Source organism: Canis lupus, chromosome 6, assembly GCF_011100685.1.
Source record: "Canis lupus familiaris isolate Mischka breed German Shepherd chromosome 6, alternate assembly UU_Cfam_GSD_1.0, whole genome shotgun sequence".
NCBI lineage: Eukaryota > Metazoa > Chordata > Mammalia > Carnivora > Canidae > Canis > Canis lupus.
In genome coordinates this window covers 65,273,680-65,298,945 of record NC_049227.1, presented here as the reverse complement: position 1 = coordinate 65,298,945, position 25,266 = coordinate 65,273,680, and the positions used below count along the sequence as shown (strand labels likewise).

The window sequence follows — 25,266 nt, the reverse complement described above, 5'->3', positions numbered from 1 at the left end:
GCATCTTCTCCTAAATGTGTTGAAAACCGAACTTATGACCTCCTCAAGTCTGCCACTTTTCTGGACTTCTTTATCCTAATAAATGACACTTCCTATGCCTTTTATGTACTTTAAAATTATCCTTAAGCCTTTTATATTTTAAAAAAATTATACAATATATAACTACTTATGTCTTTTATGTATTTTAAAATCATATTTTAATGTAATTTGCAAGTATATTTATATTTATGTGATTATTTTTAAATTCTAGTCTAGGATATAAGTTCTATAAAAGCAAAGAGCCTAGAATACAGTAGGCTGTCAATGAAAGTTTGCTGAATAAAGTATAAACAGGAAGCCATTCCATGATTTAGTAACTATTTACTAATTAACCATCATTGCCTATGGCTTCTCCATTTTTTGAACTTTTCAAACTTTGTAATTTAACAAAAACACACTAATCTCTGATAAATTCTTAATGAGCACAAAAACACATTCCAAAATGTTACAACAATGTTTCACATATATATATATATTAGTAGGTTGGGAAGTTGCAACAATTTCCACTTGCTGTGTCCAAATAGAATAGGCAATAATCTTGAGGGTTATGTGGTAGTTCTTTGACTTACCAATTTTTTCTATTCCAGTTATATACTAAATGGTAGGGAAAATAACTAGGAAAATCTGGAGGTTTCATTACACTCATTTAAGACAAATGCAAACAAAATGCAGTTGTCTTTTGACTTTGAAAACTTGCTATTTTAAATAAGAGCCTGTGTCTGATAAACTCTGAAAATATGGAGAATTTTCTTTCCTCTGATGAGGATGAGATAGTATAGCTCAAACTGTCTGCTGATTGATCAGGCCAAGTTATTGTTTTTTAATTTTTTAAAAGACTTTTGTATTTATTTGAGAGAGGGGATGGAGGAGAGACAGAGGGAGAGGGAGAGACTATTTCAAGCAGCATTCAGAAGTTGATCCTTTTGTGCTAAGGCATCTGAGTAACTTGCACAGAGCCCAGAGCTGGACCCACAACCCCACAACCCCACAACCCTAAGATCTAGACCTGAACTGAAACCAAGAGTTGGATGCCCAACAGAGTACACCACCCAGGCATCTCAGATCAGGTCAATTTAGTGTATTCATCAGAGCAGAGTTCATCTCACTGTATGTATGCAATGGCAGGCAGATGACATGGGTTTATGTTTTTATGTCAACAGCTCTACTATTTCCTGATCCTTTTTTTATCTTTGTGTCCCATTAAACTGGCAGCACCATTGGACCTCAGTCATACTCTTTACCACCCTGGGTCTCACAAGTAAGAGATTAGTTACCGTCTGTGCCACAGAGGACCACACAGGGTTACCTTTCAACAAGGGATGACAAGGAATCTGTTCATCTCTTTGAGTTTGTCTGTTCCTAGTCTCGGAAGATCTGTCCTTTATTTGCACGCGTGCATGTGCACATTTCAGCTCTATTGCTTGTACTTGTCAATGTTGGCCTGGTTACAGGACATGACTTTGAGAATCAATAGGGTTATTTACTTCTCTAAGTAAAAGAGAACACAGAAGTCAAACTGGAAGAATCTATTCCCCTTCCCCATTCCCCAGATCTTGTTTTGACTACCTCAGCATGGCTATGGGATCCAAGGGATTTGGGTTTTGTCCATTTAGCCTCATCCTGAGCCTCTTTTCCCTTCTCACCAGAGGCTAACTCTGTCCGCCTTTTACTGCTATCATGTTCTACTCCTGCCCTCACAATACCCTTGCAACTGCCATTTCCTCTCTCTTCCTCCATCTTCACCTGCCAGCTCCCACTGATATCTTAAATATTTCTTCTTCAGGGAAGCTTTCTGTGTTTGCCCACGATATGCTGGTTGCCTCATTACAAACTCTCACAAGCTCTCCTCAATTAACAGGCTCATCCAGGGTTATTCTAGTCAAGCCAGGTAGCACAGTCAGCCCCTAGGAGCTGTATTTACCCCCACTCTGGTGATTCGCTGACTTCTGGCTTCAACTCAAATCGAAAACGTAAGGACAACACAACTGCCTGCTGTCTGACCATATGAACCTGATTAAAGAAACTGCACCAGATCAGCCAGGTAAAGATAATAACAGAATTAATAATAGTAACTAATGTTTATTGAGTATTTACTGTGTGATTTATTATACTAAATTGTTTGGATCCTCACATAGACTTTCTGTGGTAATAGCAACATGAGTCACATGAGCCCCATTTCAGATGAGAGGAAACTGAGACCCTGGAGTTAAGTAACTATTACAGAGTCACAGGGCGAAGAAGTAGCAGAGCCTTGACTTACACCTAGAGTATATTCCTCTTGAATTAGATCATGCTGGTACATTGCCTCCCAATCTGTGGAATATTAGCCACCCCCATCTGTTTGCACACTGGTAACAGAACTGCTAGATTTTTCTCCAAGGAGCAGTTTGTAGCAGGCCTTAGGCCAAACTTGCCATTTCTGGTAAACCCTTGCCCCTCACCTTGGTTCTGCATACTTTACTGCTGAGACCTCCTAGGATATGACTTAGGCAAGATCTGTCCTTTTTTGGCTAGGAAGGAAGGATTTGGCACTGAAAGGAAAAAGATTTGGGGATGAGAGGGGTGAGTGTCCTGGGAGAGAGAATAAAGAGAAAGAGAACAGGAGCCAAGGAAAGGAAGAGTGATTATCTTCTCATCTGAGAAGGATGGGCATAAATGTAAATTTGAAAATTAGTAATTTTTCATATGTTTCTTTGAATATTTTCAGTGTTTAGGAGAAAAAAGAAGCAAAGAGTTTTATTTATCTATGTTTAGAGAGTGCCTTGATGGGTATGGTAGAAAGACAGAGAGTAAATTGAAGACAGTAGTAAAAAAAATTGAAATTAGTGACCTAGGGGACATTAGCTAGAGAGGGATGTAAAGGCAGGGTCTGGTAGATAATGGAATCATGAGGAAAATCAAGTAATAAAGATGTATTCTCTTCTGAAGTTTGTGCTTGAGTAAGAGGCTATTTCTTGTCTTTAGGTCATCAATTTCTTGGGTAGAAGAATTACTGTCCTCCAATGCAAAAATCATAAGCTGTGGAAAAGAAAACAAATAGTCTTTGTATTGTACTTCTGTTCATTCACTGTTTTTTCATTAATTTGTATATATATATATATATATGAAAATCCATTATATAAAAATGACAAAAACATGCAGATAAAATTTAAAATGTTAACATCATACATAGAAAGAATGTAATACTTGGAATATTTTCACTCTTTTTATGTATATGAATACATATGAAATGTATAGTATGTTTCTATGAAGATTTCTTAAACTGAACTGTGTACTTTATAATTTTTCAATGCCAAATAATCCTCATAAACAAGATACTTAATGACTGCACAGTACGTGTTCCATAGTTTCTTAAAATAGTTTCCTAAATTAAATTATTGTAAATAATTATACATTATCATAATTATAAATTGTTTGCAATTTTCACTATTATAAACAACTGTTTTTGCATATATGAATTTCTGTCTCTGTTGGCTATTATTCTCTCAGAACAGATTTTTAGAAATGGAGTTACTAATTCCAAGGATAGAACTCTTTCAAGACTGTCTATATTGCTAAATTGCTTTCAGAAAAGCTGTATTAATTCTTCTCATATCATTTATAAGAGTTTTCACATCACTAAACTCCCACCATCAATCAATTTAATCATTATAATCTTTATACTGAGTAAAAAGGGTACCCTCTTTGTTTCAATATACACAAATTCGACTATTATAGAGGATAAACCTATTTTCATGTTTATTGATCATTCCTAATTCTTCCATGACTTGTCCATGTACTAGTCCAGAGTTTTTATAAACATGTTTGGACTTTTCTTATTGATCTGCAAAAGGTTCCTTATATTAAAGGTATACATTCATATTTGTTGCAAATATATTTTCTCTCTAGCCATTTGTTTCTAATTTTATGTATTTTTTGGACTTTTCAAAAAATTTAAACGTTTTGGAGAATCCCAGTCACTGATTTCATTTTTGTTCTTGTTTTGTTTCTGTGCTTACAATCTCAGTTGGAAATCTCTCATACTTTTTAATTTTATATTTTCATTTTTTATGTCAATTAGTTACACTAAATCAATTTTCATGTAATTGAACTAAAATGATGCCAATATGATATAAAATAATACTAATATAGTAACAAAAAATTAATATCCTCTCTTCCATTCTCTTCCCATCCCCTAGGCTCAAGAGGAACTATTTTGAACTCTGTTTTTCAAGTGATTACCCCTATGTCTCTAAATATGTGGTTGCTGTTCTTTATTGATTTGCTAATTTTAGATACTATTTATTAACTATCTAATGATAGATGAATATTTATCATTTGAAAAAAGCCTTACCTCACATTTCCTCATCTTTCTAATATAATTATATTGCTATTTTTAGTTAAATCAATAAAGAGTATTCACATTATGATGATGTGGGTGTTGTTCTATGCCAAGGCAAATTGTGCATATGTTTGCATTTCCTTTGCTTCGTATTTTTTTCCAGGAATTTCTAATCACTTTTTATTTATTCATGCTATGTCTTTCTTATATTCTCAGCTATTTTTTTCCAATAGGACCATAATACCTTTTTTCCCTCAAATCACTACCTTATAGATCCATGTGTCCAACTTTTCCAACTCAGGATGGTTGCTTCTAGGCTTTATGCTAAGCTGTCACTTTGAGCTTCCTTTACTCTCCTAGATGAGTTGTCTTCCCCCTTCAACCCCATATCTCTGTCACTCTCCATCTTGTTATCACTTGTTCTCTATTAGTGCTATAATTAATTACCACAAATTAGAAGCTTGAAATAACACTATTTATTATCTTATAGTCCTGGAGTTTAGAATTCCAAAATAGGTCAGCAGGACTGCATTCTTTCTGGAAATTCTAAGGGAGAGTCTCCCCTTGCCCTTTCCAATTCTTAGTGGCCATTTGCATTCCATGGCTCAAGGTCCTTTTCTCTATCTTCAAAATCAGCAGCATAACCCTTTGAAATCTTTCCTTTTTCCTGTGTCTCTCCCACAAGCTTGTAATTACATTGGGCCTACCTGTATAATCTATTTCAAGATCCTTGACCTAATCTTGTAAGCAAAATCCCTTTTGCCAGGCCATATAAAGTAACATATTTGAGGCTCCTGGGAATGAGGCATGGGCATCTTTGGAGATCAGGGGAAAGACGTGTAGTTGTTCTACCATAGTTGTGTTTTATGTTTCTTTTCATTTCTTTCTTGAATATCTTTAAAAAACTCTGTAAGCAAATAAATGCTCATAGATCATAAATTTTCTGATTGTGCAGATTTGAAAATGTCTATAAACTACATTGCTTGTACTAAGATGTAATACAGTTCAAAGTACTGACTTCAACTTATACTTTATTTGTCTTGAATTGTGACTCTACTACTTATTAGTTCTGTGCCTTTGAGCAAGTTCATAAACCTTTGTTTCCTTAGTTTCTTCATCTGCAAAGTGGGTATATTAAGAGCATCTATTCGTAAGATTGTTAAAGATTAAATCATTCACATAGTTCCTGCCACTTAGTAAATGCAGGCTCTTAGTATATTCACACTTGATTACTAGGTTGCTTAGGCTTAGAATTTCAGGCTGAACATTGTCAGAATTTAGAATTCAGGCCTTCATAATCTTTTAGGATCTACTACTGCTGTTGAGAAGGCCATGGCATTTTGATTCATAATCACATTATTGACATGTTCTGTCATATGAAAGCTTTAGACTCTTGCCTTTATATTTAGTGTTCTGAAAATTCAAAACACCCAATTGTAAGTGGATCATTTTTCATTATTTTAGGACATTTTTCAATGTAAATTTTGGGTTTCTTATCAGTGTTCAGAAATACTCTTCCTCTTCTTTCTCTGTTCTGTTCACTTTCTAGATTCTTTGATGTTGGTCCTTCTGTATCAATTCTTTATGTCTATTATCTTTTCTGTCACATTTTTCAGCACTAATAGTCTAAGATTTAAAAAAATATTGAGAATTTTTTTCATAGAATGTTTTACTATTAGTATCTACTTATTATTCTACAATGGTTCTTTTTAGGTTGAATTTGGAATGTTTTTAGTTTGGGTCCTTTGAGAAATAGATGCCAGGGCAGGAAAAGACATGCAAGAGATTCATTGGTAAAACACTGGTGAGGAAAAAAGTGGGGGGAGGGAGGCACATGACATAGGGATATCTTCAGACCATGAGGTAGATCTGTACTGTTTGACAGAGAAGGGGAAGGAAAGAGGGCTGGGGAAATAGTCTCAGATGGCCATTCAGTTCTAAGAAAATTTGACCCTGACAATGGGGAGTTCTGGAGCAAAAAGATCCATCTTAGAGGGGTCCTGTATCTCACAGGATTGGGCTTGCGTTGGAAGCCCCACTATGCTCATGCATTAGGTTGAAGCATGAATAGTGTGGCCTTAGTGCAAACAAAATGGTGAGAACCACAAGGGCAGCAGCTAAGATCAATCAAGTCTGCTTCCTACAGCAGGATATCTGAACAGTCTTTTAGTTATCACCATTGTTATTCCCATGTGTCTTACAGATCACTAGGATGGGGAGTGTGCCTTCTATAACTCATGTGAGCCTTAATTTTTGAGGAGAAATAGAAAATAGAGGTTAGTAGGCTGAACTGGAGCCTCCACTATTCAGGCAGCCTCAGGGTCACAACTGGAGCTCATTCTCTTCCTCTCCCAATATCCATCCAAATTATCTTCACTCTCTCATCTATCACCTCACAAGGTGTTGGTGGCTTACCTCATGGTATGACCCAAACCTTCATTTCTATGGGATCTGAGCCCTAGGTTGCTGTTTTAGTTTATTCTGCTTTAACAAAGCACCATCACCTGAATGCCTTACACAACACATGTTTATTTCTAGCAGTTCTAGAGGTCAGAAGTCAGGGGTCAGGATGTCCGTATGGTTGCGTTCTGGTGAGATCCCTCTTCCAAGCTGTGGACAGTGGACTTCTTGTATTTTCACATGGTGGAAAGAAAACTAGCTCTCAGGTCCCTTCTGATAAGGACATCAATCTCATTTATGAGAGATCCACCTTCATGACCCGATTAGCTCCCAAAGATCCATCTCCAAATACCAGCATATTAGGGATTAGATTTTTTACATGAATTTTTGGGGAGCATAAACATTCAGTTCATAACATGTGACAGTCATACCCTTTAGGCTGGGATGGCTGCTCATGTTCGTCACACAGTATTTTTTTTTTTTAAAGATTTTATTTATTTACTCATGAGAGAGACAGAGAGAGAGGCAGAGACATAGGCAGAGGGATAAGCAGGCTCCCCACAGGGAGCCCGACGTGGGACTCGATCCCCAGACTGGGATCATGCCCTGAGCCAAAGGCAGGTGCTCAACCACTGAGCCACCCAGGCGTCCCCGTCACACAGTATTTCAAGAGAGTACTATGCCTATTGCGTAGATGGAGCCCAACTTTTGTGTGCTGATCAGAGTCCGTTATTCCTATCACAATAGTGACACCTTCCAGCTGTTAGTCTTTGGATATATAGAAGTCCAAAGTGTCTTGGCTGCAGTCATTACTAATAGTCAATGAGACCCCCTGACTTTCACCTTCCTTTGCATCTAATATTTCTAATTTCTGTTTGCCTTGGTTATGAAAAAGAAATTGGCTTAGGACTCTATAGTCTCGACTGAAGCTTCCTCTGGCTTGTTTCTTGTTCAGTCCTGCTGTATTTGCTTTCCACATTACAGAAATTTGATGAAATTTCTTGAGTCTTATTGGTCATCCCCACTCCAACACTGCCCCTGATTCTTCTGGTCACTTTGATTTAAATGATTTTATTTCTTTACTATCATTTCAAAAGGATCGTTGGTGGGAAGGAAATAATATCTGTGGTCAATATGCCATCTTGAAATAGAAGTTTTCATCATCAAATCTACAAATAAGTTTTAAAATGTAGTATTTACCTTTTGTTATGGTCTACACAGTCTCTCTAGCTTTGTCATTTAAATGTCCCTTTTAGTCCCTTTTAGTAATAATTTAAGGAAGAATTTTTTTAATAATCTTTTTTCAAAATTCTCAAACTTATTGTAGTGTGTGTGTACGTATGCAGGGTGTGTATGCTTGTGAGCTCTATACTTTAAAAAATTGTTTCTTTTATTGCACTGTTATTTCAAAAATGTGACCTGAGAGGGGCACCTGGGAGGCTCAGTCACTTAAGTGTCTGCCTTCAGCTCAGGTCATGATCCTGGGGTCCTGGTATCAAGCCCCTGTGTCAGGCTGCCTGCTCAGTGGGGAGTCTGCTTCTCCTCTCTTCTGCCCCTCCTCCTGCTGTTCTCTCTCTCTCTCTCTGTCTCGCAAATAAATAAGTAAAATCTTTAAAAAAAAAATTGACCTGAGAATTTACTCTCTCTCTCTCTTTTTTTTTTTTTGTTGTTACTTGATGATGAATTTCTGTGGCACAGTATAGAGAATTTCAGCTTCTAAGTAGAATAATATCAAGTATTTTTCCAATTTTGAAAATTGTTATAACTAGACTCCCTAACAGTTTATGAGAATTCTTGTTTCAGCATCTGCCAGTCCCCACTGATTATTATAACTTAAATAAAACTCAAACAAGCCAAAAATATTTAAAGATTAAAGTAAAATAAAATTTTACCATGTTTGCATGTTCACCACGTTTATCACCGTGTTTATAGATAAAACAATATCATCTCATTTAAACTGTTTTTTTCTCATTCAGACTTGTGGGTTGTGTGTGTGTGTGTATGTGTGTGTGTGTCTGTGGTGTTTGTCTATTTTTAAATTTAATTCTAAGTGGCTTTTGTTTTCCTTTAAGGATATAACTTTTTACCTGAATTATTGTTATAATTATTTTATAGTTTGACTTTTTGCTTTTAATTTACATTTTGGTGTTTTTGATAATCAGGCATTTTAAACATATATACCATCAAGTTGATCTGATTTTATAATTTAAAATATTTTCCTTATTCTGGTAAAAAAATAGAAATACAGTTAGGAAACTTTTCTTCCTTCCTTTCTTCCTTGATTCCTTCCATTCACCATCTTTGGAACATTCAGTAAAGTAATTGTACTTCATACTATCAAAGACCACTCTCCTCTGTATAATATATGAGTTTTGGTGGAATGTATTTGCAAAAATAAAGCGTGTTAAAAATGCTAGACTATCCCCAAAGGCATTGTGCTGATTGTATAACCTACATCTATGAAAAGGAGTCTTTAATGACTGTCTTTCATAGATGCTTAACCTTACTAGTTACATGTCTGATGGTGCAGAGGTTCAACATGATAAACATGGTATTCCAGGGAAGCTGTATGCTAGTAAGAGAAAGCCATGCCATTGCCATTGGTGTCATCATCTGATTCCTTTTTCAAATGTAAATGATAAAACACACTACATCACTGAACAACACAACAAGACTATTCCAAAACTAGTCAGAAATCTCTCCATTATTCCCTCACTTAATAAGTATTTATTGAAAAAAAAATAAGTATTTATTGTACTTTTACAATATGGCCAGTATGGCCAGTACTCTATGTTAGTGTTGAAAAATGAATAAGTATTTCTTGCTTTTTAAAAGTCTAACATCTGGCCAGAGCAGCCACTGTATATGCAGATAAATCATAACATATAATTATTGTTAGAATAACTATAACAGGAGAGTTGTTTATACAAGTTGTTTATACAACTTGTTATGAGAAAACAAAGGAAGAAGTAACTAAATCAGTTAAAGGGGTTAGAATGAGTTTCTTTTTTTTTTATTTTTAAAGATTTTATTTATTTATTCATGAGAGACACACAAGAGAGGCAGAGACATAGGCAGAGGAAGAAGCAGGCTCTCTGTGGGGAGCCCAAATTGGGACTGTATCCTGGGAGCCAGGATCATGCCCTGAGCTGAACCACTGAGCCATCCAGTGTCCCTAGAGTGTGTTTCAGAGAGAAGATAATGTATCAAATGGATCTCAAAAAAATGAGTCATGAAAGTAAATCTTTTCATTGACCACTGACAGACCTACATGTGGATTTTGGAATGAACAATTTTTTACAAAGAGTGAAGGCAAAAGCCACTCTGTGAGCAGATTATTCAGTTCCTTGATGAGGAAATGGGAGGTAGAAAAAGTGGCAATCAACTACCTTTCAAGAATTGTGTTTGTGCTGCACAGGGCAAGATGGGCAATAACCATGTGACATGTCTCTAAATTTCACTCATATTCATGAACCAAGTCTGGATTATTTGTTGTTCTTTGCACAGCCACATTCCCAGTAGAATTGGTACCAGAGTAAAAGTTTTGTTAAGCTAATCTCTATGGTTTGGATAAGAAGTAGCCTCCTTTCTTCTGTATGAGCAGGAATATACTTTGCTATTTTTCTGAAAATCATGGAATACGTTGAGGACTTATAACATTCAGCTTCAAACTCAGTGTATGTTATCTGAACTCTACTATGTGTCAAAAGCTTTCCTGGATTCTTCCTCACGTATTTTATATTAACCAACACAGAATCATGGGTTTTCATCCAAAATTCACGCTTTTCAGCCAAACAACAACAACAACAACAACAACAATAACACTTCTTAAACATGGAAATTTCCTTTAGTTGCATACCAACTACTCGGATATATATAGTATTTTAGTATATTTGGTATACATTACAGCAATTTGACCTCCAGTCATTTTGTTCTGAAGCTGATGTGCAAGCATTTTGTTGGCAGATGGCTGAACTTTGCAGGTCCTTTTGAAAAATTGGTTTGCATTGCAAAGTTAAGACTATGGGGAATCGCGCGCACACACACACACACACACACACACACACACACACCCTTCAAACCAAAAATCATTTAGCTTCAAAATAAATACTAGGAATTTCAACTGCTGACTCTCAGAGAAGATACTATGTCTTCCTTCAATACCTGCTTGTGAGGACTTTCTCAAAAGTTATGTAGGATTCGCTTGTTGGACAAGTGCAGCTGAGATAAAACAAGGAAACAGCGAGTGGAAAGTATTCAGTAGCTCCTCAAAGCTGAAATCACTTTATATCAATTTTAAATTAAATCTAAAAAAAAAGAAAGAAAGAAAATGGTGCAATATATTTTCCTCTGCTTCATTTCTTTTACATTGCCTTCTCCTGGGCATTTTGCTATGTAGAAGGGTAATGTGTTTATACATTTTGGAACTAAGCAGTCATAAAACTGTATAGGCACAGCTTGGAACCACCATCCACAAATTAGAAAGCTCCCCTAGACTTGCCCATTTATAAACATTTTATGAACAAAGAGAAAAAACAAAAATAAACAAAACCCAGGGAAAGTGGTTTAGGTTTTCTTCTCCCCCCACCTTTCCCCCATATAACTCCTAAATAGTTTATTTGATAATTATACAGCACAAAAGTGTGATACAAAGTAATTTATATATGAATTTTTATCACATAAGAGAAAATCTTAAAACTTGTCTTCAGCAGTGTCAGCTGGAATGCAATAGACCCTATACACTGTTGAAATAAAACCCGAAATGCACTCTATTTTTTATACTAAAAGGCAAAGACTTATTGAAAGAAGTATCAGTAAACATGTTTTTGTTTTGTTTCTAAAACATTTTTACTGTTGTGAACTAAAGACTTCAGAAGTCATTAGTGGTCAGAAGTAAAATTATCTTTTCCCAAATCTCTCTGATACTAGTCTGCACTTTCTAAACAATCTTCTTGCTATTTGACCCATATGATTTAAGAAAATATGCTGAGCATTAGTAGCTTTGACAAAGACTCTAACGCTCTGTTTCTGATGTACTCCCAGATTAAGATGGCAAGTCATTTGCATCAAAACTGTAAAATAAACAAAGTTTAAGGCATTGCGTGTTGGAAGTGTAACTCCTTCAACAAAGGAATAAATAACTTATTTACTTGCAACAGCAGTAATTTCCTTGAGATTGCTGCCTCATCATCACTGTAGGTACTGAAATGATATTAAATACAACAGTATTAACTGCTGCTTTTATTTTAGATCAGATGGAACCTCCCTCCCCTCAAAAAAGAAAACCTGAAATAAATAAATGAGTAAGAAAGATAAGTACATATTGAAGTACTGTTATTTCAGGTTATGTTGAATAGGTTTAAAGACTCAATATTCTACTACTACACATTCTTCAAATAAGAGATATTCCATGTTTTGTAGCTTGCCAAATTTTGTCATCTAGCCCATCTATCAACAAATGACAAGTTGAATTATGGTAAGAGGAGGGAATGGTTGTGAACGCTGGTCAAAAAATAGATGGTGTTAAACAAGATCGATTTTAATACACTACTCTATTGACGATCTAAACATGTTCCAAAATTAAACTATGTGTTCAGCATATTGTAGCTACTTAATAAATATCTGCTCGGTGAATGGATAAACTTTATTCATTGCAGAAAATGCCAAAATGCTCCCCAAGGAAACGAAAGTACTGTCTGTTATGCTTCTGACCTCAAGTTTCATTTCATAGGGAATTGAACATGCTTTTAACAGAAACTGAATGTTCTATAGAAGTTTGGGGTGTAGGTAGATTGATAACCACTTTTGATGCTCAGCAGGGAACTCATAAATAGTTAAGCATATGCAAATTACTTGAGAGTAGTTGGTCTTCATTTGTGGTTTTAGGTCAGACTAATGATTTTCTCTTTCAAACAGAACCAAATGGATGTGTCAAAAGAGGTAAAATTCTTAATGGGAGTGGACATAAATAGTTTCTAACCTGCTGCTAAGGTTACAAATGTCACTGGTAGTTGTCATTATAATAGAGCAGAGGGTCCTTCATTATTTCAAATGCATTTCCATATCCACAGGTAGTCAGATAAGTGACCATTACCACATGTACCAAAAGGACAAACAGATGGTGTTCAGATCATTCATTTTTTTGTGTGTCTTATAGGATTCAAGCATTTTGGAAGTCATTCAGAGTCATGTGTTTTATATCAACTTATGTAGAAACATTTACATATATTGAACCCTTGCCCTTCTACTCCTGGCTTTGTTTCCTCCATCTCCTCTTTCCCATATCCCAAGTGGGCAAGTGTGAAAGTGAAGTATAGACTTCCCCAGGGTGTTTGGGAAATCTTCCATTAGGTTCTAAGTGAGCATTTTCTATTAATCTTCCAGCCTCCCAGAAACCTCCAGGCATCATCAGTAGCCCAATCCAGATTGTACTAAGAGCCTTTCCCCCTACCTGAGTTTTCACAGTCAACAGTTCTGCCACAGAAGTGAGGGTAATGACCCCATTGACAGCACACAACAGATCATCCTGGCATAGCTGATTCAGACCTTCTCGAAAGTTATCCTCCAACAGAGTTTCAAACAGATTGTACCCACAATCCAAACAGGCAATGGATATGGCCAAAGAAGCAGAATTGGCTGGACAGAACCCATTTTAGGGTTGTTTTGTTGTGCCTGGTCATATAGATAAAGCCAGTGGGTGTCATTATACATGATCTCCTCCACATCTCTTGCAATTACCTCACCGCAGCCCACCATAGAGCAGGTTGTGAGCTTATCTGGCCCAGCCAAACCCAGCTAATACAACCTGTGGTTTGGAGGCTTTTCAGATGTTGCTGAGAATTGTGGGTTTGACAGCTAGGCATAATAGTTTTGGGAGAACGGTATGTCAGATTTTTTTTTTTTTTAGGAATGATAGTGTTTTTACCTGCAACTCTCTCCCACTCAACCCTCAAAGCACACACCTAAATAAAGTTGCTCAGAGTGCCCTGAATTGACCTATTAAGTAGAGCAACATCATATATGTTTTTCTGCTTCAAATAATGTCTCATTTTTTTTGTAACCACGTTCCCTATCTCAATTTATGACCTACTCCATTCCCCTTAATTTGGATTTTCTGGTTAGACTGCTTGATTAAAAATATAGCGGTTTCACATCAGTGAGTTCAGTTACCCCCTATTAAGTTCAAGTTTCAAAAGTCAGACATATCAAGGCCCTCTCCTGCTTGGTCTTCTTACCTAGTTGAGAAAGGCCTTTTAGGATCAGGTTTAAAGATAAACCAGTTCATTTCATATTTAGGTCGTAGAGAAATTAGGCTCCATGAATCACATGTTCAACAAACACTGAGCTAATCAGAGCTAAGTGTAGAACCTAGTTTTCTATCTCCACATTCTTTCCAATATATGACAAAATTTAGCAAAAAGAACAAAGAAGTCTATACAGAAGTTTACTTAAATCAGTAATATGCATTTCAGTAATCTGGGATGTTTGAACTAATGCACCATATGAAAAGCATTAAAGAAGCCCACAGCTATGAGTAAATCAGAGCATGTGAAATCTCCTTATTCAGTTTTTGTTGCCACAGGATTTTGTTTTAAGTTTTCAGAACTTTTTGTCATAATTAATATATTTTGATGTTGCTTCTCGGCTTATGCGGAAGTATAATACTGGGGCATTTGAAAGGAGTACCCTAAAGCTTGGCGGAATCATCAGTGCATTTCTGGCTCCAAACCTTCCTGGTCAGAAAGTCTGTATTTAGGCATTACCAAGTTACTGAGCCTTAGAAATGTACTTTGCAATTCAGAGATCTTCGACACACATTTCTTCAGGTCCTGACTAAAAGCTTCCTTCGGTGGTGTGATATGGATAGCAACTTTCCTTACACAAATTTCTCATGTGAATAGTTCTGTAGTCTTGCTTCAGAGGAACGGTACTAGGTTTTACATGATGCATGTATTTTACCCCCGTTTGTTTAAAGTATTGTATTTTTATGGATCACAAGCAACTTTGAAGCAATGGTAAATAGTTTGATATCTCTCCTATCATCAACTTGCATACTTTTCTACTTTCCCATTTTCTTTAAAAGAACTCAGTAGGAGAAAAATGGCATGGAACACCATGAACCTGTTCAGTTAAACTAGATAATTATTTTTCTTGTCCTGCCCATATCTTCCCTTCTAACCAGATGCAGTCCTAAAATACGAATTAGAGCTTTCAGTTTTGGAGAAGAGGATGCTGAGTCACATATTCACCAGGATTGGGAGTGAGGATGTTAACACTAGACCTTAATGCACCTGCGGGAATAATTTGGATGGGGATTGACCTGTCATTTGGGTTAAAGATGGGCACCTAGTCCATATAGTTGCACTGATTCCTCATCCATCCATTCATTCATTCAACAATATTTATTAAGCACTTTCTATGGGCTGGTCATACTGTGAATTGCTAGAATTAAATAGTATAACAAGAGAGACATTATTTTAAGTTACACACATCTTTTCTCCATCTTTTCTTATTTGATTATCAACTCATAACCCATGATTATCACTCAAGTTCTATCTATGGCTTCTTCATCAGTCTCAGTTCTTGCCCACTATTCTAACTTTCCTCTATTTTTCTTTAGAACACTACTTTTTATCCAAGAGAAACAAACACAAAATAATCAAAATAAAAATAAAAACTAATTACAATCCTCAAATCTCAAATTGAACCATTTATTGTTTCAAAGAAGTCAGTGCTCTTTTTTCTCAGTCTTATGATTTCCTAAAATACCACTGCATGCATTGCACATTAGAAGAAATATGGCCAGCTAGTCTCAGTTTTCATTCCACACAATGGTAATCAATACAGTGCCTGACATCATGTCATAAAGTCACTGACACCAACAAAATTTAACTTCTTTTAAGAAATACATTTTCATAAGTATCAAATGAGTTAAAAGCTATTTAACATTATGCAACTGGATTTTATCACATCTAACCAATGTGATAAAACATTGAAATAGTAAAAAGTAAATAGCATTATTGATTTAAAAGCAGATTTCAAAAGATCATTATTTAAGCATAATATAAATGCTTGCCTAAAAAATTTTATTAGTCAAATGACAAGCTGAATGAAAAGTTAAGTCATTGAAGTAGTCCAATATTTGGTTAATATAAAAATCTGATATTGTATACAATTTTGATAAATTAAAAAAGTGATAGTTTTCTTATATACTACTAAATAGAAACAGACTAATGATAATAAGAAAATATAATAAGAAAAAATGTTATTGCAGCATAAAAGAAAACTATATCAAATAACTCCATAAAACTTAGGACTATAAAGAAACATTTATATAAATGTAAAATAACACAATCATTATATGTTTTTTTGGTGAGGAGATTCAATATTATAAAAATTTTTATTTGCCATAAATCAATCTATAAATTTAACTTGGTGAAAAGCTATGTGGTACTATATGGCACAACTATAAACATTTTAAGTGTCATTTAGAAGAACACATTTACATGAATACCCAGAAATCTCGACAATAATATGTGTCACTGGTATTAAAAAATACTCTAGAGCAAGAGAACTGAAAGCAGTTCATATTTGTGCATGAAGAAGGAAAGCAATTATGGTCTCCTCCTATGCTGGTCCAGGCTGAATTACCTTTTATTGGTTGGTTTATCCATTTATACTAAAATTATATGAACTTATATTTTTCTTCAGCAATTCCCTTCTACAACTTTACCCAACAGAAAACCAAATGAGTCATCAAAGGGCATTAATTACAGCAGTGTCAGCAACAGTGAAAACATTAGAAATAATCTAAATACTCATCAATAAGAAACTGGCTAAATAAGTTTATACCTTCATACAAGATAATGCAGTAAAGCCATACTAAAAGATGTACTCTTTATTTCTCATACTGAAAGATGACTACAAAATGAATGACTTTTAGTGAAGCCAATTGAAGCCAAAACATTGCACCTGAATCCTTGAATTCTTGATCTACCAAATCTTGAGAATAAGAAATAAAGATATTGTTTTAAGCCACTAATATCTGCAGTGGTTTACTACACAGCAATAGAAACCCAAAATAGCCACTAAGATAGAATTAGAACAACTTGCCTATGAGACATAAAGAATGGAATGAGGAGATCAGCCTGACTACTGTGGAGAGAAGTAAAATTAGGAGATATATATATATATATATATATATATATATATATATATATATATATATAGTGTAGGGCAAAGCTTCAGGATCTTGAAAACTAGGCAAAAGACACTCTTGTGTTTCAAAGAACAGAAAGATAATTGTTGTATAATGAAATCTCAACATTACAGTTTTAGAGAAAGAAAGAGGGAATTATATTCCCCTATCTAGCTGTCTCTATTACAGACCCTTTCTTCCTGGAAAAAGGAAAAAGAATTTAAATGGAAGGGTTAATCTCAGCAACGACAGTAAAAACTTCTGTGTTGCATCTGCAGGAGAATCTGAGAGCTCTCATAGCAAGCAGTTGGACTGATGACCTTTAGGAGTCCTTCCAATTCTTTGATTCTCTAGCAAGAAGAGTTTTATTTTTCTAAATTGTTTCTCAGATGGCTTGGCCAGAGCCCTCAACATGCTGCTAACTCTGTGGATGCTTTTCATTTGTCAATTGCCCTCCAATGAGACATCTGCAACTAGGCACCATATTCCTGATATGTGTGGCCTGCATAGGGGGGAGGGCACTGTAACTCAGATCATCCTAGTTATTTCACATGCCTGTTTTCCCAGAATGTCTACATATTGAAGGGCAATATCAACAAAATATTTAAATATTAATTGAATAGCTAAATGTTGATAATAATAGGAAACACAGAGTCTAAGAAATAAGACATGCTAGACATATTAGAAAAACCATCTTATTAGCCTGTAGATAATTTTATTCTTTTGTTGTAGCATCCAGATAGCATTCTCTCTAGAATCTTTATTCTTTCATTCATAGCAGACTTTTTCACTTCTTCCTCTTTCAGAGAAAAGCAATTTAACATACAGCCCCTAAATTTTCCCTCAGTCTATCTGGATGTGTGCTTGACTCGGAGTCAGGGTCTCTTCTCGCTCTCTCTTTGACCTTAAATTTTATCTAGATTTGGCCCCATTATGTGTCCTAATCCTTGCTCCACCGTCACTCTCTGGCTTCCTCAGTTTTGCCCTTATATTGACATTTTACACTGGATTAACAAGCACGTTCTCTAATCCACTCCAGAACGCATTTTGCCAGATTTCCATGCTTTTATCTTCATTCTTCCTTAACTGAAATCTGTCCCTTGGTTTAAAAGTATTCATTGTAGACCTGACTAAGCAATTTTTCAAGACACCAGATATCTGTTATCTGTGTCTAGAAACCTATGCTTAAAATATATTTTAAAAAACCACTTCTTTTCTTATAGACTAAAAAAGGAAAAACAAAACCACACCTGGAATTGTGTCAATGTTGCAGATAGCATTTGGGTAAGTGGATTGTAGAATGGATTACAGAGTTCTTTTGCGGAATTCTTTCCAAATAGGACAGAAGTTAAGTAAGCTTCCTATCTTGGGGGGAGGGGAGGGAGAGAGATTTTTAAGAATTCTATTTTTATAGCATTGTATTTTAAAAAGGCTGTTATTATTTATTTAGTATCTGACCAGTTATTTAAAAGTACTGCTATAACCACCTAAAAGATAAAGGCAGAAAAAAGGGAAATGACAGTAAGACCCCACTCCAATTACAGGATAAGTTAATGAAAAAGTAAGAGATTAGTTTCTATCTAAGGTCCCTCAAATCAAACAGCACAAGCTTGCCAGCATCAAGCCACATTTCAGGAGGAGAGAGGCAGCCTCTCACTATTCTTGTGATGCAAGCTTCATAAAAAAATATGAACTTTCAGCCCTCTTTTTAATATTCCTATGCTATAGAACTCATCATAGCTGATTTGTGACTGATTCAATATTATCAAAATGAATTTGAAAATCTAATATAACCATTATTATCACTATTAAAATGTTTTATATTTATTTGCATAAAGAATGCTATCACTCTATAAAATCACTTAACGTGCTCTTTCTTTCCCTAGTAGGAATTATATTGTCATTATAAAAATAATGACATGGGTGAACATTTGAGACAGGCTTTAAACAAATGTATAATTTAAATAAATTAATTAAAATTTTGAATAAATGAAGGGCTACCCATCTCTTTATTTTTCTAGCACAAATAATGCATGAAGATTCAGGACCAGAAGATAAAATTGTGAGGGAAACTGGGAAGAGATAAATAATATGTATTACAGAGGATAATTTACTGAAAAATGGATAAAGAAAAGAAATGATATGGTCCTTGAGAAGTTGTGAACAAAAGGAAGCACAACCTTTGGATATATATGGTGGAAAATTTAGAATCACTGTATTGAAGAAGTTTCAAATACTGTTTCTACAAATGTCATCCTCGAAGTAAATAGTTTGCTAAACCTCAACAGAATCCAATATTCAACATAAAATAAGTATCAACTGGGCAGTAGATTACATGTGAACATGTAAAAGTTATTAACATGCTGAATACTAAAATATTGAAAATAAACTACTGTAAGAAAGAGAAATTCCTTCCCACCATTTGGTTTTATTATATTAGCCACCATTTATTTGGTATTGTTTAATAAAGAGAATTGCCCAGTATTTAATCATACATGCTTATTCATTCACTTATTTGCATTTATTCTATGGTTTTCTTTCCATCCTTAATTTTGCATTTATAACCATCAATGTTATGTCTGGATAAGAATCAGGAGTCAGATTATGGAAAGCTGAAATATTCTGTGATCTAGTGGGTTAGTCTCTGTGAGGATTCACTGTCTAAGCATAGAATAACTCTTGAGCAAAATTCAGAGAAAATGTAAATAAAATATAAGGACTTGCACTCATACATGATAGATACAAGAAGAAAGGTAGAACAGCAAAGTTGAAGTGTGCCTTTTGCTAAAGTCAGCATGATACTGTTCATTTTTTCCATAGACTATTCTTCACCATCTCTGATTTCTTTGAATTTTTACCATATCATGGATTTTGTGTGTGTGTGTGTGTGTGTGTGTGTGTGTGTATGCACACACATAAATACCAAGTGCATTGCTATAAAGCATGCCTGGAAATGCATGGATTTAAACACCTTGGGCTCTCAATCTAAATATAATTAGAGAGAGCAAGTGGGATGATGAAGTTCGAACCATAGAGGCTAATTAACATGGACCTGTGATGAACAGGACACATCACCTGGAGCTTATAGCCTCAGGTGTCTGATCCTGGTGGAAGCAAGCCACTAACTTCTTTGAACTTTGAATGAGACTTTAAGTGGTAAGTTCAACCAGTGCAAATAACCTTCACCGGGAAATACAAATCCCATTCTTGGATTTCTGTTAGTGATTCACTATATAACTCTGGGTAAATCACTCAGCTAGATTTCTGTCCTATCTATCTCAGAGGGTTTTGACTTCTATTTGTCATTGCACACTCCCCACATCCACAAGTCACTCAGTACTGTCAGTTATCCTACGTTTTATATTCAGTGAGGGCAGGGCCTCCACATTGCATACAAAGTGGCAGTAATGGTAGGCAATTAAATTATAAAAAGGAGAAAAGTGAGGCAAGGATGCCTTAATTCACATTAAAGAAGTTTTCTGATATATAAGCCAATAGAAAAAGTATTAATTTTAACCACAGAAATATTTCCTAACACACGCATAGAGCTTAGTTGGGAATGATGTCCTTTGAAATACATCAAAAAATCACTTTGCTCATTCATTCATTCAACATATAATTTAGTGTTTTCTATGTGTTATTACCCTGCTTGCTATTGGCAATATTTCACTGAATGGAACAAGGATTTCTGACCTCAGATTTCTTTTTTTTTTTAAGATTTAAAAAAAAATTATTCATGAGAGACACAGAGTGAGAGGCAGAGACAAAGGCAGAGGGAGAATCAGGATCTCTGTGGGAAGCCCAATGCAGGACTCGATCCCAGGACCCCAGGATCACAGCCTGAGCCAAAGGCAGACACTCATCCACTGGGCTACCCAGGTGCCCTGGCCTCAGATTTCTTATGTTGAAGAGAAAGGAGACAGAAAATAAACAATAAACATATAAGCAATAAGAAAAATACTTAGTTTGTTCATAGGTTATAAGTGCTATGGAAAAAGAAGAGAGAAAGAAAACAGTAGAGTAGGGCAAGGGGAATCAAGAATGCCCAGGTTTAAGGAGAGAAGCTAGACTGTTATATTAAATATTGAGGTTAGGGTAGCATCAATGAGAAGATGACATTAAAAGAAAGAGAATTAGTGACGTATAAATATGGAGGGAAAGTATTCTAATGGAAGAACACAGCTAGAATGAACTCCTTAAGGTGAGAGTAGGTTCATCATGAGTAAGGAAAAGTAAGGAGATCTCATAGCTGTACTGAAGGGAAAACATTGGGAGAGGATTAAAAGATAACTAGATTCAGGTACAGGGGTAGGGGCCAATCAGTATTTTTAAAGAATTTTGGCTTTCAGACTGATTAAAATGAAGCCATTAAACTTTTTTGAATAGAGGAATTATATGATTTGCTTCAAATAATTAAAAGCATTTCTCAGGATATTGTGTTAAGAATAGACTGTCAGAAGACAATAGTGGAAACCAATCAGGAAGACATCACAGTAATTCAAGTGACAGATGATAGTAGCTCACACCAGGATGGTAGCAGTGGGGATAAAAAGAAGTGATGAGATTCTGGATATATATCAGAATTTACTGATAGGATAGATGCAGGCATGAAAAAGAAAAGAGAAAAGTTTAGGATATATATGAACCAACTACACATATCCCTATATATAGTTGGTTGCAGGTGGAGTATCTTGGTGTTTATTTTAGGGCATGTGTATTTCGAGATGTTCATTAGACATTTAAGTGGATAATTAAATAGACAAAGATAAAATTTTAATATTTGGGATAGAGAGCAGGGCTAGAGATAAAAATTTGTGAGCAGATGCCATAGGAGTTATATTTAAATCCAAGTGATTGGAATGAACTCACCAAAGACATGAATGGAGGCAATGAAGAGAAGACCAAGGGCAAGACCATGGGGTCTTCCAACATTAAGAGGTTGGAGAGAGAAAAAAAAGAACCCAACAAGCAAAACTGAGAAAGAGAAACCAGTAAAGAAGAATAAAAAGCAAGGGAGTGAGTGGTATGAAGTACAAACAGGGAAAATCTCTCAAGGAAGTGGGTGTGCTGTTGATAGTGGCCATTGGTTTGCCAATATGGAAATCAGTACTAAATATAATGAGAATAGTTTCAATGGGATGATGGAGGCAAAAACCCAACTTGAGTGAGAGAGAAGGGGAAGAGAGAATTAGAAACTAAAACAACAGATTACTTCCTTAGAGTTGTTTAATAAGTACAACCTAACATTAGATAAAGTGACAAGAAGATGGAACAAGAGATTTTCTTTAAGAATTTAGATATAACTGTATGTGTGAACACTGATTTCAATTACATAGGAGAAAGAGACAAATGTAAACGTAGGAGGAAAAGGGAAGAATGGTTGAAGTTATGCTGTTCAAGGAATTTCTGGACTGATGTCTTTAAATAGGCAAAAGGGAATGGGATTTATGCACAATTGGAGGGATTGGCTTCAAACAGAGAAAAGATTAAAACCCATTGCTTAGTCTTCTAAGCAATTTCTGTTCCATATTATACCCATGAACATTATGGAGTGGTTAAACATTCACTGAGAGAATATAATGTGTCTCTTTAGATTAAGGGATATGATTTCTATTATGGTTGTGAAGATGGGGTTGGGAAAATCGTAGTAAGTCAGAAAGGAATAACTTGTTAACATATTAAGTTCACAGTCTCCAAAAAGCCCTTGCCAAAAATATGAATTTGAACATTAAAACAAACTCTATATCCTTTAAATTGTTTATATCTTAATATTAATGACTTATCTACAAGCTCACCAAATGGAAAAGGGTCTTGGAACTAATTTTTCATTTTATAAATCCATGGATTCCATTCCACTTTCAAGATTCCAACTAATTGAGATTGGGCTGTCTATTAAAGGGCCTTTAATAAAACTACTGACATCTAGAAAGAATAGCTTTTTAAGAGTGAGAAGCTATTCTTACATACGGGCCTCAGAATGAATGGTTTCATTGTATTAAGCTGTTCATTGAAGTTCATGTTGTGAAGAGATACTCTTCTGGCATTTAACTTTTTTTTCTTTAAATGTTTTGTTCTTGTATTCTGTTCTGTCTTTCTATTGTAATCCATTTATGAAAACATAGTCAATTTAATTTTCCTAAATTATGTAGAGCTTTGTTCATGTTACTGTCTGTCTGCTTAAAAGCTTTTAGTATTTTATCATTTTCTAGAGAATTAAATCCAAATTGCCTTGATACTGTGGTCTTGTTTTCATCCTCATTGTTACTTAGTCCAAGTTGCTATTATCACCTACAACAGCCTGAAAATCATTCCACTCTTATGCACACCATATACCACTGCATACTCATTTTTTGCATTTACCACTGTGTCGGCCATCTAGAGCTATACTGATGCTGCCTAACAACCACAAATCCTAGTGGCTTAAGACATTAAATAATTATTTAGTTCACAAATCTGTGGATGGATTGGATGATTTTGGGGGCTTAGCAGAATTCAATCACTAGTTACCAATAAGCGAAGCTGAGTTGCTGAACTTTGCTAGACTTTCTCTGGTATTTGGCTAGAGGTCAGGTTGTCTGGGTGGGCCTTAGCAAAGACAATTGGCAACTCAACTCTGCTTCATATTTCTTCATTCAACAGGCTAGCCGAAGCATGTTCTCATGGTGGAGCAAAAGGAAGTAGCAACATGCAAGTGCTTTTTGAAGCCTGTTTAAATCCAGTTTACCACTATCCTGTTGGGCAAAGTAAGTCACATGGCAAGCTCCGAGTCATCGTAGGAAGGCAGTAAAAGAAAGGCATGGATTTAGGAAAGTGTGATAGAGTGAGGTCATTAATGCAATCAATCTACTACAAAGACCTAAATTCTTCACATGGTCTCTGGCTCACAGACCCATCTCACACGTTCTCTCCTATTAGCTGTTTAGACGTCGCTTCCTCTGCCTCATCCATTTAGCTTAGTTAATTCTCATTTATCCTTTATCTCAGATCAAATATCCATTTGTACAAGAAAACTTCTTTGACCTTCCAGGCTATGTCAGAATTATTTGTTATGACCCCTCGTAGAACCATGTTCCTTTCATAGAGCACTTGATGTGGGTTGAATTAATAATGTGATTCTTCAATTAAGGTCCTACTATTACTTCTAAAAACAGGAGCTTTGCCATCTCTTGTACAATACCTAGTATCCAGCATTGTGCACGGAACATAAATGGTCAATAAGTATTTCTTGGATGACATTACTTAAGCTGTTTAAATTTTCCCGACTGTTGTTTCTTTTCTTTTATTTTTTCTCAAAAGATCATTCTCTAAGAGATGGGAAGGTTTCTTTCTTTTTTTCTTTTCTTTTCTTTTCTTTTCTTTCTTTTCTTTTCTTTTCTTTTCTTTTTTTCTTTTTCTTCTTTCTTTCTTTCTTCTTTCTTTCTTTCTTTCTTTCTTTCTTCTTTCTTTCTTTCTTTCTTTCTTTCTTTCTTTCTTTCTTTCTTTCTTTCTTTCTGAAACTGTCATCTCATACCCCATGGAGCTAATACAATGACTATTTTTCTTTTTTGCCTATTCTCTCAGACTTTCAGTTAGACTTCATTTCTAAGTTCCTGGTCTCTCAGTGATTATTTCTTTATTAAATCACGCAACTGAAGGGTAAAGGAAGTAAGAAATTAGTTGTCATCCCTCAGGCTACACCCTCCCCCAATTCACTGTAGTCTTGAGAAGACAGTAATAGTGTGCATCACAACAAGACTTTGTCAAGTAGGGATGTGCTACCATGTATTGCCCAAAGAGGCATCTGCTGTGATTAGTAGAACATTGGATTTGAATTTGGAGATGTGAGTTAAATGAGCTGTGGGTACCAGCAGGAGTCATTCTACCTCTCTGAGCTTCAGTCTTATCCATGATATTTAGAGAGGACATAAAGTCAGATGAAGTCTCACAGCCTTTGTCGCTTTAAGAAAAATTTCCAAGCAGTGTTTGGTATACACAAATCACATTTCTTCTTTGTTCTTCCTTAAATGGTTGTATATTTCTCCAACTGAACCTATCTATATTGCTTCAGTGCCTGACTTCTGTGTTAGAGTATGATTTCTTTTTATCATAAGAACTCTGTTTCTTGGCAAAATTAGGTGCTGAATTTTTTTTTTAACCTCAGTGAAGACTTTCATCCAATTCTCATTTATGCCTGTATATTTTAGGGCACATATTTTCAGAGAACTCCCTTGTGTGGAGGCTGTTGCCTTAGGTATAAGTTAGACACATTGGAGACTCCAACTGGGAGCTGTTAACTCACATTCATTAGTCCTTCCTTGAGCATGATAAA

The 25,266-nt window shown here is 35.4% G+C and overlaps 2 long non-coding RNA genes across 7 annotated transcripts in view; one reads left to right on the top strand and one right to left on the bottom strand.

Annotated features, from left to right (window-relative positions):
* Positions 1-25,266, bottom strand: part of LOC102151889 — a 157,110-nt gene that overhangs the window by 1,174 nt on the left and 130,670 nt on the right. For 4 of the 6 annotated variants that reach the window (XR_005361353.1, XR_005361352.1, XR_005361350.1 and 1 more), the window contains one exon: positions 2,122-3,057. This is a non-coding gene — a long non-coding RNA (uncharacterized LOC102151889). Of the gene's footprint in view, positions 1-2,121; positions 3,058-25,266 lie in introns of those variants that run through there. The other 2 variants (XR_005361355.1, XR_005361351.1) reach the window with 2 other exon arrangements.
* On the top strand, positions 5,687-19,313 carry LOC111096430. The gene is made up of 3 exons (XR_005361357.1): positions 5,687-5,796; positions 18,182-18,242; positions 18,980-19,313. It is a non-coding gene; the product is annotated as an uncharacterized LOC111096430 (long non-coding RNA).